Raw genomic sequence first — 13,170 nt, 5'->3', positions numbered from 1 at the left:
AGTCAGAAACTAAAACTTTAAAGCAAAAGTGCAAAACCATGGACTATGGAGAAAAAAAGATTTAACATGGAGGATCCAAATCAATTCAAAGATGCAAAATCCCAGCTTTTTTTATTTTCTGTTCAACGGTATAAAATTTGATATTTTTTAAACCTACACGTTAATTGAAAATTCGGTCCACGTGGTTTGTAGAAATTTATAGATGACCTCCAAAAAGTTTCAGACTTATACAACTAATCCTAAATAAGATTTTATTTATTTATTTATTTATTGTGGATTTGGTCTTGGACAAATTTGAATGGATTCTTTTGGCCAGTTAATTTTGTTTTTGAGTAGTTTGGTTCCTGTGATTTGCGAAATAATTGTCGTCTGACCAATCGCAATCGGCTCGGACACCAGATCGGTGTGATTGATCGGAATATCGGTTGTACAAGTCTCGTTTGAGACGAAATGCATATTTCAAGTGTAGATTAAGGGTGCGTGTCAGCTACTAAACCGTTAAATATAAAAAAATATTTAATTTGAATTAATTTTTGAAATAAACTATTATTATCAAGACTCGAACCTAATAATGATTTTATAACCCTGATATGTCTTCTCTCTTAAGAGAAACTTAGAAAACTTATAAAACCTTTGGCCAAAAGATGATTATACCAACCAACTAGATTACACGAACATTTTCTTTTGAAAACATACTTATAAGATTAGTTTTCAAATCCTCCTCGTTCTTCACTGAGTTAATGTTATGATTTGATCACATAACATTTATCCTAAGGGCATCTCCAATAGTAAACATTTCTTATTATTTAATATTTTTGTCACCTTATTATTCTAATATTTTTTTTACCTATAATTAAATGAGCCCTCTAATAGTGAAACTTTTTCAATAGTACGTGAATTTAGCTTATTGATCCTCATCTATCAAAAGTGTTCATAAAATCTCATCACTTAATTAGTCGTCTTCAAACATATTATATATTAATATGAAATATTTTAAATTAAGGTTATCATTAGAAATTAGTATACAAACATCTCATAAATGAAAAACTATGATAAGAATAATTAAGATGTTAAATAAATGAAAAATATTTAAAAATAAAATATAATTAAGGAGTAAAAATAAAATATATTAAAAGTAAAAAGGATATGTTTAAAATTTTATATTATATCACTCATGGTCAAAAAAACAATCCAATCCAATAATATTAAACTAAAATAAACGATGAATGAAACGAAAAAAAAAATAAAAAATAAATAAGTCTCCATAGGGTATACTCTCCCTATAACTACACTAACATTCTTATTAAATAGTTAAAAATAAAAAAATTTCTGGTTGGCTTTGAACAAAAAAGACCTCTTGCGTGTAAAACCTCTTATGATTAAAGAGGCTGCAACTTATTTGTCCTATGCTATAGGGGGTCATGGCCTACCCCAGACCCCAAAAGAGTTCTGTCACTTGTCTTACATATTGTTATTTTTATGAATTCTATCATATTATATTATTATCTAAGATATATGCATATATCATACTTAACTTACTTAACCAATAAATGAACATCATGGTTTATACACGTTCATAGCATTATTTTACTTTTACAAATCATTTTTTAACGTAGTTGTATCACCTTTCTTGTGAGTTCCGATATAATGTGATTAAGTGTACGACTTAGCTTCATTTTTCCCATGACCAACAGTCACCACCCTGCTTCTCGTCGAAACTCACAACATTTAATTTGCACATATACCATCGATAAAAATAATAACATAAATATGAAAAACAAACTTTCTTTTTATACACTTTGTTGTGATATCCACTTTGTTGATATCAAAGTATCAATTTCAAACCTTTCACACTTTAGGCTATGCTAGTCGCATATAAACTAGTTTATTTCTTGAACTTATTGAAATTTTTTTGTTTAATGAGAACACATAGTAGTTTATAAACTAGTTAAAATAACTTCTTGATAAGCTAGCTTACGAGCTACAAGTTAATTTGTTTTTCAGTTAACATCTCAAACACAACTTCAACCTAATAATCAATAAGTTATTCACACTTACTTTTCATTATATTGCATTCTTCCAACTATACTATTACTAACTTAAGCAACATACCATCAACTCGGGTTCATACCGGAGTACAACTGACCTTAGAGTTTTTCTAGTGATGTCAGGTTCACAACAAAATGATTTACAACATCCATATCATATCATTCTATCAACCCATATAGAATCTTGAAATTGGCGTTTCATCAAGTATAGTATAACTAGCATTGGCGGATTTAGTATAGGGCACATGGTGGCCCATTCAAACCCTGATTTTTTTTCCAGACGCAGTGTAAAATTTTCGGTTTTTTTTCTATTATAGTGCAACCTTTGACTTTCCGATGACACTTCTACTGTAAAACCTTACCTTCGTCTCTGATAACTAGGGGTGTTTATAGTATTAACAAAAAAAATGGAAACCAACAAACCATCAACCGTACTGATTTTAAGATTAACTGAACAATTTTCTAAATTATTTTCTGAACCGAAAATCACGATTCTAAATATCACAATTCTAGAAACAACCATAAACCATTTAACTGAAAAGGTCAGATATCAGTTTTATTTACAAGTCCAACTATTTATGGAATTAAGCCCACTTGAATATGTAATGTTAGCCCAACAAAATAGTTTCAGAGGTGTAATATTATTTATATGCAATTGCTCTTTATATTAGTTGTTTTTTTATTAAATTAATTCTAAAGCTTCGCGTTCCTTTTCTTCCGAAATTTTAAATTTTGATACTTACATACGAAGTCAAATAAACTTAATATAAACTTGATTTTAAATAAGTTTTTATTGTTCTAACTTTTTACAAAATCGGTATCTTGCGTAGCTAGTCAAAATCTTAAATGTGAGCAACACTCCAAAGTCAAAAGAGGACAAAATACATGTGAAAAACGACAAAGTTGGTGAGGAGCATATTAGGGATATGAAGGGACTACAGACCAAATTGTATAAGAAAAACATGTAACTGAAATTCTCATTTTGATATCTAAATTTGAAACCTAAGATTTAGGATTTTGAAAGTAATGAAAATTTGATTAAAAAAAACTGATAATTTGTTGTTAATTAAACTAAAGGAAATTTTGATTTAATTTTCCTAATTTTATATTGACGTCGGTATCTCTATCTCAAGGTGTGTTTGGCACTGAGTTTTTAAAGTTTTTAGCTTTAAGCAAAACATTGATTTAAACAAAAAACTTTGTTTGACAGTGCAAACGTTTAACTTTTAATTAAAACAAGAAAAAAAAAATTCTAAATCTAAAAGTTACTTCATAAGTTACTTCATGTAATATTTAAGAAAAAATTATTGAGTTTTTTTAATCAATTTTCAAAAATCACCCTAAAAATATATGCATATATTTATCTGTTTTTTAAACAATTGTCTTTTAATGTAATTTAACAAAGTTTTCAGCTATTTTATCAAACAATCGTATAACAAATAAAAGCTACAACTACTAATTAACAGCTTGTTTTATCATACGCACCCTTGACTAGTTACATAAAAATTATTTTTCTAGTTGACATTAAAAGAAATTAAACTTAATATGTTAATAAGTTAGATTAAAATATTTTCAAATTTTATTTTCCCAACTCTAATAATTTATATTATTTATTTCTATATAGAAGCCTAATGATTCATATGTGAAATTCCACATAGAAGAGTCATAGTTCAAACGTACACCTAAATTATTATTAATGTTATACGATTTACTCTTCAAGTTGAGTCTTGAGATAGATAAAATTCGGATAAATACGATTTAACCTTCACGTTAAGTCTTAAGATAGATAAAGTTTGGATTTTATTTATTGTATTTTGATATAATAAATATAAAATAACAAGTTATTATTATTTTATTAAACGGCTGGATTTTTATATAAAGCAAAAAAAACCTTAGCAAGAAGCCAAAGGTGAAACGGAACTATTACATCATAAAGTTCAAAATGGGGTTTTGAAGCAATAATTTCCACGGAGTAGACAATTTAAACTTCCGATAGACCACCCAGTTAAAAGAAAAAACAACAATATCTTCAAATGACTTATCTTGTCTAGGTCTCAAATTGGTCAAACACACATTTATTTATGAAGTTCCATATGACTACTAGTTTGTGTAGATAATAGCTTCCAATATATCCTTCCTATTCATACTTAAATGAATGGCCTCTAAGAACAAAGACATCTCATCCAGTAAATGTAACTTAGACAGGTCAACATCACACCACTGACCTGAATAGAAGTTTTTGCAAGCGTACACTCAGGGCCGGTCCAAACATATACGGGGCCCGAGGCGAAAAGAAAAAAAGGGGCCCTTAAAGACAAATATAATAAAGATTAAAAAAATATCATTTATTATTCACTGTAAACGTGTTCAATTAGCAATAACATAGCCCATAAATTTTGGGCCCCTTGAAGACGTGGGCCCTGGGCGGTCGCCCGGGTTGCCCACCGTCTGGACCGGCCCTACGTACACTCAACAAAAAAAAAATGATTAACATTCTCCGCTTGATCTATACAAATAGGACAAAGAGAGCTAGGAACATCAATACCTCTAGAGATCAAGTTATCTTTAATAGGATGATGATTAAGAATAGCTCTCCAACTAAAAATATTCACTTTGATCGACACCAACCTATTACATCTAGTTTCAACCATGGCATGAGGTAACACCATGCCATCAATTACCTTACGTGTAAATTTCACCGAAAAATCAGCATTTAACATTATTAGTTAAATTCCACCCCCAAAAATCTTTAGAGTCTTAAAATTAAATATAAGCAACAAATTATTTATTATTTATTACTATTGACAAATAATGGTTTATCATATATATATATATATATATATATATATATATATATATATATATATATATATATATATATATATATATATATAAACTTATTATTTACTTTTAAATCTTTATAACTTTTAGTGTGACTCCATTCATTATACCACTACAGTAAAATAAACCGTTTGTAGTTTGTAGTAATTTCTTTGTACTTTGTACTGCACACTATATAGTTAGGTTCAAATGTTTTTGATAAGTATTGTGTGCATTGATGCACCAATCACAATTTAGCAAATTATTAAATTATTAATTAAATATGTAAGCATAATTATGTAATCTGTCATATAAATTTTTTATTTAGTCTAATTGTTATCGCTTTATATTAGGAAATGATTATGACTGATTGTGATTATCATTAATTTAATCCTTTATATAGTCCTTTGAAACGTTCTCCACTTACAGATCACAAAAATCGATTCCAGGTAATCATTTTTGCTCTCTTATTGTATTGCTCAGTTTTTGCTCTTTGTTTTTTTTTTAAATATACTATCTTCTTTTTATTCTAACAGAATTAAAATTTATTTCATTAACACCACTATAATATACCCAAAAGTTGCCATTCAAACAGAATGTCGACAAAATGACAGAATACGCAAAAATTTCATATAATTGTAATTCTAATAGAATATTACAAATTAGAATTCTATCAGAATATTATAAATTTCAGCTCAATACAAATAAGCCACTATACATGTCACACTCATATACTTCGTTCCATTCTACAACAAATTCTACAAGTATATCCATGTCTAAGAATTTGATTCTAACAGAATGTAAAATCATATACAAAAGCTCATTCTAATAGAATACAAAATCATTATACCCTGCTACTAAACCCCTTATCTATATAAAAAAGCATGAAACTCACATGTATATTTGAACTGCAAAATAATGTTTGTAGAAGATCATTTTGTAAACAAATGTTGGTTTTCTCAAATCATAAATCTAAAGACAGTAACATATTGAAAACCCATAAAATATGATAAGTAGAACATGCAACATACCAATCTAACCAAAACCTACAACTGACTGCATTTAGTTGGAACAAATGACATCGAACATAAACATCTCTGTTGCTAAAATATGACATCGAAAAATATGCTAGCAGAATGACATTGAACTCAATAAATAATTATTATGTCAGATTTTTTTTGGGGGGACCAATTCAAAATCTAATAATCACTAACTATTCTTAAGAAATTACTTCAAATTGACACCTTCTTCGCAATGAAATCATCAGTGTCATCTTCAAGATTCAAGACCGTCTCTACTGTGTTCTTGAACTTCGACTTGAATGAATTCGATCTTGTACTCCTCATTCTTCAAGAATACCGTTCATAGAAACCCCTAAATGCCGATTCCGTCTTCTAGGGTTTAATGGCGATGTTTATATCAAAAGTCTTCACAGAATCTTCCGATTTTGAAGAATATCTACAAAAAGTCAGAACACATTTAAAGCTCTGAAATCACTGGGTTCTTGATTTGATATTATGCGAGATATTTGTGTTCATCGGTGGATCTTTGCCATATTATCGACAGTTTCCTATTAAAATGAAGAAGCAATGTACAATAATACCCTTCCGTGCCCAGTTAATTAATGAAACCCTATTAAATTGAATTTTATTCTATTTAATTTTAAAAGAAAATCACTTTCTAAAATTATCAAAAATGATTGGCCTAGAATCCATTACACAAGCACACAATACTTTACAAAAACAAAATAACTTAACCCTATATATATATATATATATATATATATATATATATATATATATATATAACTTATTATTTACTTTTAAATCTTTATAACTTTTAGTGTGACTCCATTCATTATACCACCACAGTAAAATAAATTGTTTGTAGTTTGTAATAAATTCTTTGTACTTTGTACTGCACACTATATACCACAAAACTTCCCATTTTAAACATTTGGACATACTCTAAATATAACATGTGTTCAAAACTAAACAATTGCACACTTTTCAAGATGAAACGAGGGTTGTAAAAGGTTTGTCATGGTGGCGTCAAGGGGCGCCATGGTGTCGAGACATAGGTATGATGTGTCGAAAACAAAGCATAGTTAAGTGTTTGGCGTGGTCTCCAAAAAAGGCTTGGCTAGGTGCGTCTGTGCATTATGGCATGACACAAGTTTTTTTTCAAAGGTATTTTTTTAGCTTTATCTCATCGAGTATGAAACCATTGAATTTTGTCAATTATTTATTTTTTTATTTTTATTTTTTTAATATTTGGCATTGATATAATACTTCTAAAAGCTTGAAATATTTGTTATTAATCTATAATTATATGATCTCTTTTTTTTTGTATATAACATTATCGTCTTAAGTCATGCTTTGGAAACATCATATCTCTTAAAGTTTGAGGTCTAACCTTGTGGGTCACACAATTTAGAACCTTGAATTTAATCAACATTTTTGTTTTGAACGGTTAACACACACACTCACTAAATCTTACTCATAAACTAATCTTTTAGTCAACAACAAGACTTGAACCTTCAACCCTTTAGAGAGAGCATACATTTTCAAACACCTTGGTCCTGACGACTTTCAAGTAATTTGTATCATATAACACTTTTCAAAATTTACAACAATGCTTAGATTGCCGCATATCTTATATTTCAATCCTTATACTTATTTTAGGCTATCTACTTCCACAAAATTAGTAAAGCAGAAAAATTTGTCTAACTTGTCCTATTTCATGCTTCATACTAAGTTTAAGCAATCTACAACTCATATTTCATGCTATATACTCATTTTAGGGACCCAAATTGTACACATTACAATGCAAATGTCATTTGCAAGAGTTTTGAATGCTTTGTAGGTTGTTTTACTCTCCAAAAAACTATTGCTATCGATGATTAAGTACACTAGTTAAGAAAATTGCGTTTTTTTGTTGCCTTTTGTGACTTGTTGTATGACTATCTGAGTTGCGAGGTTGTATTACTAGAGAAAATTCAAAACCGATCTGTAAGGTACGGTGAAATGTTACAAGATACGCATTTAAATCTGGTCTAGACCACGTTTTGTGTATTTCGCAACTCGCAATTGACTAGGTGCATGTTGTGGGTAGAAAACTTGAACAATATATAAATATAACATCATAGATTTATTTTTATGGATGTTTCCTTTTTCTTTTTATTTTTCAATATCATGCCTCTATCTTAGTACCATAAATAAACTAAATATATAATATTATGAATAAAATAATGGAGCATATGGTAGTGGTATTCTTATTTTCAGTTCAAACATTGTCGTGTTAAGTCATGCTTTGGAAAACGTCATATTTATTAAAGTTTGAGGTCTAACCTTGTGGGCATGTCAAACAATTTAGAACCTTGAATTTAATCAACATTTTTTTTGAACGGTTAACACACACATTCACTAAATCTTACTAATAAATTAATCTTTTTGTCAACAACAAAACTTGAACTTCAACCCTTTAGAGAAAACATACATTTTAAATACCTTGTTCCTGACTTTCAAGTAATTTGTATTACATAACACTAAATTTACAACAATGCTTAGATTGCACCTGATCTCATATTTCAATCCTTATAATTATTTGGGATAATGACTTAAAAAGGTAATGTATTTTTCAATTTGTACACATTTGGTCACAGAGTTTTTTTCGTCCACATTTACCCCTTCAACTTGTTAAACTGTACATATTCAGTTCTTATGACCGGTTACTCCAAGTTAGTCGGGAAAAATGACTTAAAAGGGTAATATATTTCTCATTTTGTACACATTTAGTCCTTAATATCTTTGTACACATTTAGTCCTTAATAATTTTGTACACATTTAGTCCTTAATATTTTTTTGTTTCAAAATAAGTCATTTTTGTTTTTGTACTTATTCAGTACTTATGAATGATTTCTTTAGGTTTTTTTCACGACATCTTACATGAGACAGTCATTGATGAAGTGTGGGAGGCTGTTGATGTTTATGTGTAACGTCTCATTTTCACAACAAAAAAATTTTCATTTTTAAATAAGGCAAAAATCCCTAATTATAAATCCATTATTAAGAAAAAAATCGTTTATTCCAAAATACATTTATCGAAAATCAGAGTAATATAAGAACCACAGAATCCTCAATACTGTTGATTAGTGTGCACAATCATGTATTCGCCTTCCTACGGTCAACGATAGAACCTAAAAACATAAACAACTGGGTAAGCACAAAGTTTAGTGAGTTTTCCCCAAAATACTCGATAAAACAAACATATTATCATGCATAACGAGCTCACACTCCTCAGATTGGAATACCTTGACTCAATCAGTTATCGGACTCGAATGCCAACATGCAACATGTCCAATCAATCGTCAGACTGGAATACCCAGGGTTTGTCGGCATGCCGCCTTAACCCAACCGTTCTTCTCGTGCTTTCGTGCCTACACCTTACAACCGACCCGCACCAGGTATGTTGGCCTACAACATATAGCAGAACCACTTCAACCTATCCCACCACCATATGGCTATCCCACGTAAGATGTTGTGAGAAAATCTAAAGAAATCATTCATAATTACTAAATGAGTATAAAAACAAAAATGACTTATTTTGCAACAAAAAAATATTAAGGACTAAATGCATACAAAAATATTAAGGACTAAATGTGTACAAAGTGAGAAATATATTACCCTATTAAGTCATTTTTATCGGCTAACCTGGAGTAGTCAGTCATAAGGACTAAATATGTACAGTTTAACAAGTTTAAGGGGTAAATGTGGACGAAAATAAAAGTCTGTGACTAAATGTGTACAAATCAAAAAATACGTCATTATCCCTAATTATTTTAGATAATCTACTTCCACAAAATTATTTAAACATAAATAGTTGTCTAACTTGTCCTATTTCATGCTTCATACTAAGTTTAGGCAATCTATAACTCATATTTCATACTATATACTCATTTTAGGGACCCAAATTGTACACATTACATTGCAAAAGTCATTTTGAATGCCTTGTAGGATGTTTTACTCTCCAAAACCCTATTTCTATCGATGATTAAGTACACTAGTTAAGAAAATTGGGTTTTTTTTTTGTTGCCTTTTGTGACTTGTTGTATGACTATCAGAGTCGCAAGGTTGTATTACTAGAGAAAATTCAAAACCGATTTGCACGGTATAGTAAAATGTTACAAGATACGCATTTAAATCTGGTCCAGGACCACGTTTGGTGTATTTTGGAACTCGCAATTGACTAGTTGCATGTTGTAAAATTCAAAACCGATTTGCACGGTATAGTAAAATGTTACAAGATACGCATTTAAATCTGGTCGAGGACCACGTTTTGCGTATTTTGCGACTCGCAATTGACTAATTGCATGTTGTGGGTAGAAAACTTGAACAATTTATTAAATGTAACGTCATAAATTTATTTTTATGGATGTTTCCTTTTTCTTTTTACTATTTTTCAATATCCTGCCTCTACCTTAAGACCATAAATAAACTAAATATATAATATTATGAATAAAATAATGGAACATATGGTGGTGGTATTCTTATTTTCAGTTCAAACATGTAAAGTTTGATTTTATCCCTCACTCATGATGGCGTGGACCATTTTATAAGATTAATCACCATTATAAGAAAAATAATTAACAAACCTTGTTTTACAACGATGTTGTCTAAAGTGGAACCCATTTGAATTTGTTTGCTACAAGACAAAAACTTATCATACAAAGCTTTAAAAGAAAGTTTTGATGATTATATATAATTATATATTATAAAAACAAACAAGTTAGTTGAGACACATATGACCAAATATACTTCTTTTAAGATTTTGTAAATCATAACTTTTTTTTTTTTATGAAAAGCTGATATCACATGACATAATGGGTGACGAGACTATGAACTATGAAGTAATTTTTGATTTTTTTTTATTGATGATAAAATCTAGTTTAAATTCTAAATCTAAATAACACAATAACCTACAAATAAATAAATAAAAAAGGAAAAGTAATATTTGTTTGTCCAGCGATGGTTAATTTGACATTTGGCAGAAACAGACAAATATGTAGAAAACAACAAAGAAATGAAGAAAGGACATAATAGTAAGTTTCTCGAAACACCCAAAGTGCATTCATTTCTCATGTTGTCCGTTTCGTTAACCATCAAAACCTGGTGGATACCCCCATATCTTTTAAACCCTCATTTTTCCTCTCAAAATCCACAACAAAAAAATCAACATGCTCAAGAGATCATTACCTGTTGATCATTTTCACCATCGGAAGAACATGAACAACAAGAAGATCAAGCCATCTTCCTCCTCTTCCGCCAGCGCCACCGCTGTTCTCAATGACGAAAATTTGCTGTATGAGGTGTTGAAGCATGTCGATGCAAGGACGTTAGGCGCGGCGGCGTGCGTCAGTCGGCAGTGGCACCGGACGGCTCAGGATGAGAGGCTATGGGAGCTGATCTGCACCAGACACTGGGCGAATATCGGATGCGGTAGTAACCAGCTCCGTTTGGTGGTCCTTGCACTCGGTGGCTTCCGATGTCTCCATTCTAATTACTTATTGCCGTTATCTAAGCCTTCCATTTCCGTCGCAACTTCATCGTCTTCTTCCACCGTCGCCGCCGCGACATCATCGTCTGCGTGGCCGTGTCTACCACCACCTCCACCGCGTGCGATCGTTCCGGCGAAATCTACCACCGTGAAAACTCGTTGGGGAAAAGACGAGATCCAGCTCTCTCTGTCTCTTCTCTCGATTCGTTACTTTGAAAAGTTAAATTACAATAACCGAAGCATATAAATCCGTGGAAATCTGACTGTAATGATCAAAGAAATCGTTGATTCGTCGTTTGAATTTCGTTTTTTTTCTATTTGTTTGTTTTTTTTGTAATTTTGTAGTATGAAATAGTAGATCTGATGTTGTGTACGGCTGATCTGCGGTGGCGAAGGATGGATGTTTGGTAGGTCCGACGACTTGTCCGCCATTTTCCACGGCGGTGTTTGGGGGGTTGTCTTGTTGTGGGAGATATGAGGGCAAGTGTGAAAAGGAGAAAAAGGTGGGGGAGAGATGTGTCGTATTCGGTGTTGGCATCATGTATGAAGACAAAATATATAACAACAAAAACAAAAAGATTATCGTTTATATTTATATTTTTATGTTTCCTATTTTCATATAATATAATAAAAATGAATATACGATAGAATAAGAAACAATGAAAGAGAATAACTATGTAATCCGCTGCTGTTATTTGTTGTATTCTTCGCTGATCTGTTTGTACATTTGTCTTTCAATTGAATCTAATTAAATTATCTATTGCCACTTGTAAAAAAATACATTTGTATGTTTTATTTGGGTAACCGGTAAGGTGGTGTGCAGTTTTGTTTTTTGTTGTTGTATATGTTTGTAGGATTTTATAAAGAATTGATTATTCAATATAACTCTAAAATTCATATTACTATAAATATCATTTGAATTTTGAATAAAACAATTTAGAAAGTTATATGTAGCAAAAGTAATTTTAAATAATTTTATCTTTTTCAAGAGTATCTACTATAAATGTTTTTTTTATGAATTATTATTATTCATGTAAAAGCTTTTTTCATTTCAAAACATATACACATATTTTTCAACTACATATGAGTTATTCGCCGGACATGAACCCTTTTAACCTTTAAAAAAGATATTTTCATAACATATATATTCTAATAATGAAGGTTTTTTTTTTATCAATCTTGTTTAATTTGTTAAATGTAATTTTGTGGTTATTCTAAATTAATTTTTTCCACATTTTATTTTATTAGTTTTTATTTTATTAAATTTCATATAATATTTTAGTGCAATAATTACAATAAATATAGTAATAAATTGATATCAATTTCATTAATGAACTTATATTTTTATTTTAAATTTTCCAAATTAAAGCTCATAACTTTATTTTGTTTATTTATTTAAATTATTTATAAATTCAAAAGATAAAAAAACATTTCAATTATAATGTAACGCCCCGTCTCTGGTATGTTGCTTTCGTGACATTTATTTAGAAGTTTTATTGAGGGACTAGGCGAGTCTATGGCCTGACTCGTCGAGTAGGGTCGAGTTTTCGTGCACGTGTTAGTTGGCGACTCGGCGAGTCCATATTCGGGACTCGGCGAGTCTGCCTGCCTGGAAGAAACCCTAAATCCCCGGGTTGCTCACTATTTAAGCAATGCTATGTGCCCCAAACTCGCCTCCTTCACCCTCAGAGAGCTGTGAGAAAACCCTAATCCATTCCTTGTTGTTTTAAGTGCTTTGTGTGGATTT

The 13,170-nt window shown here is 30.3% G+C and overlaps 1 pseudogene; it reads left to right on the top strand.

The window, feature by feature from the left end:
• The first annotated feature begins 10,998 nt into the window (after positions 1-10,998).
• Positions 10,999-12,020, top strand: LOC145079533 (F-box protein GID2 pseudogene; annotated as a pseudogene).
• Positions 12,021-13,170: the final 1,150 nt, after the last annotated feature.

The sequence above is a fragment of the Lactuca serriola genome, chromosome 1, assembly GCF_051521515.1.
Source record: "Lactuca serriola cultivar US96UC23 chromosome 1, Lser_US96UC23_V15, whole genome shotgun sequence".
Lineage (NCBI taxonomy): Eukaryota > Viridiplantae > Streptophyta > Magnoliopsida > Asterales > Asteraceae > Lactuca > Lactuca serriola.
This window is presented reverse-complemented; position numbering and strand designations above follow the sequence as displayed.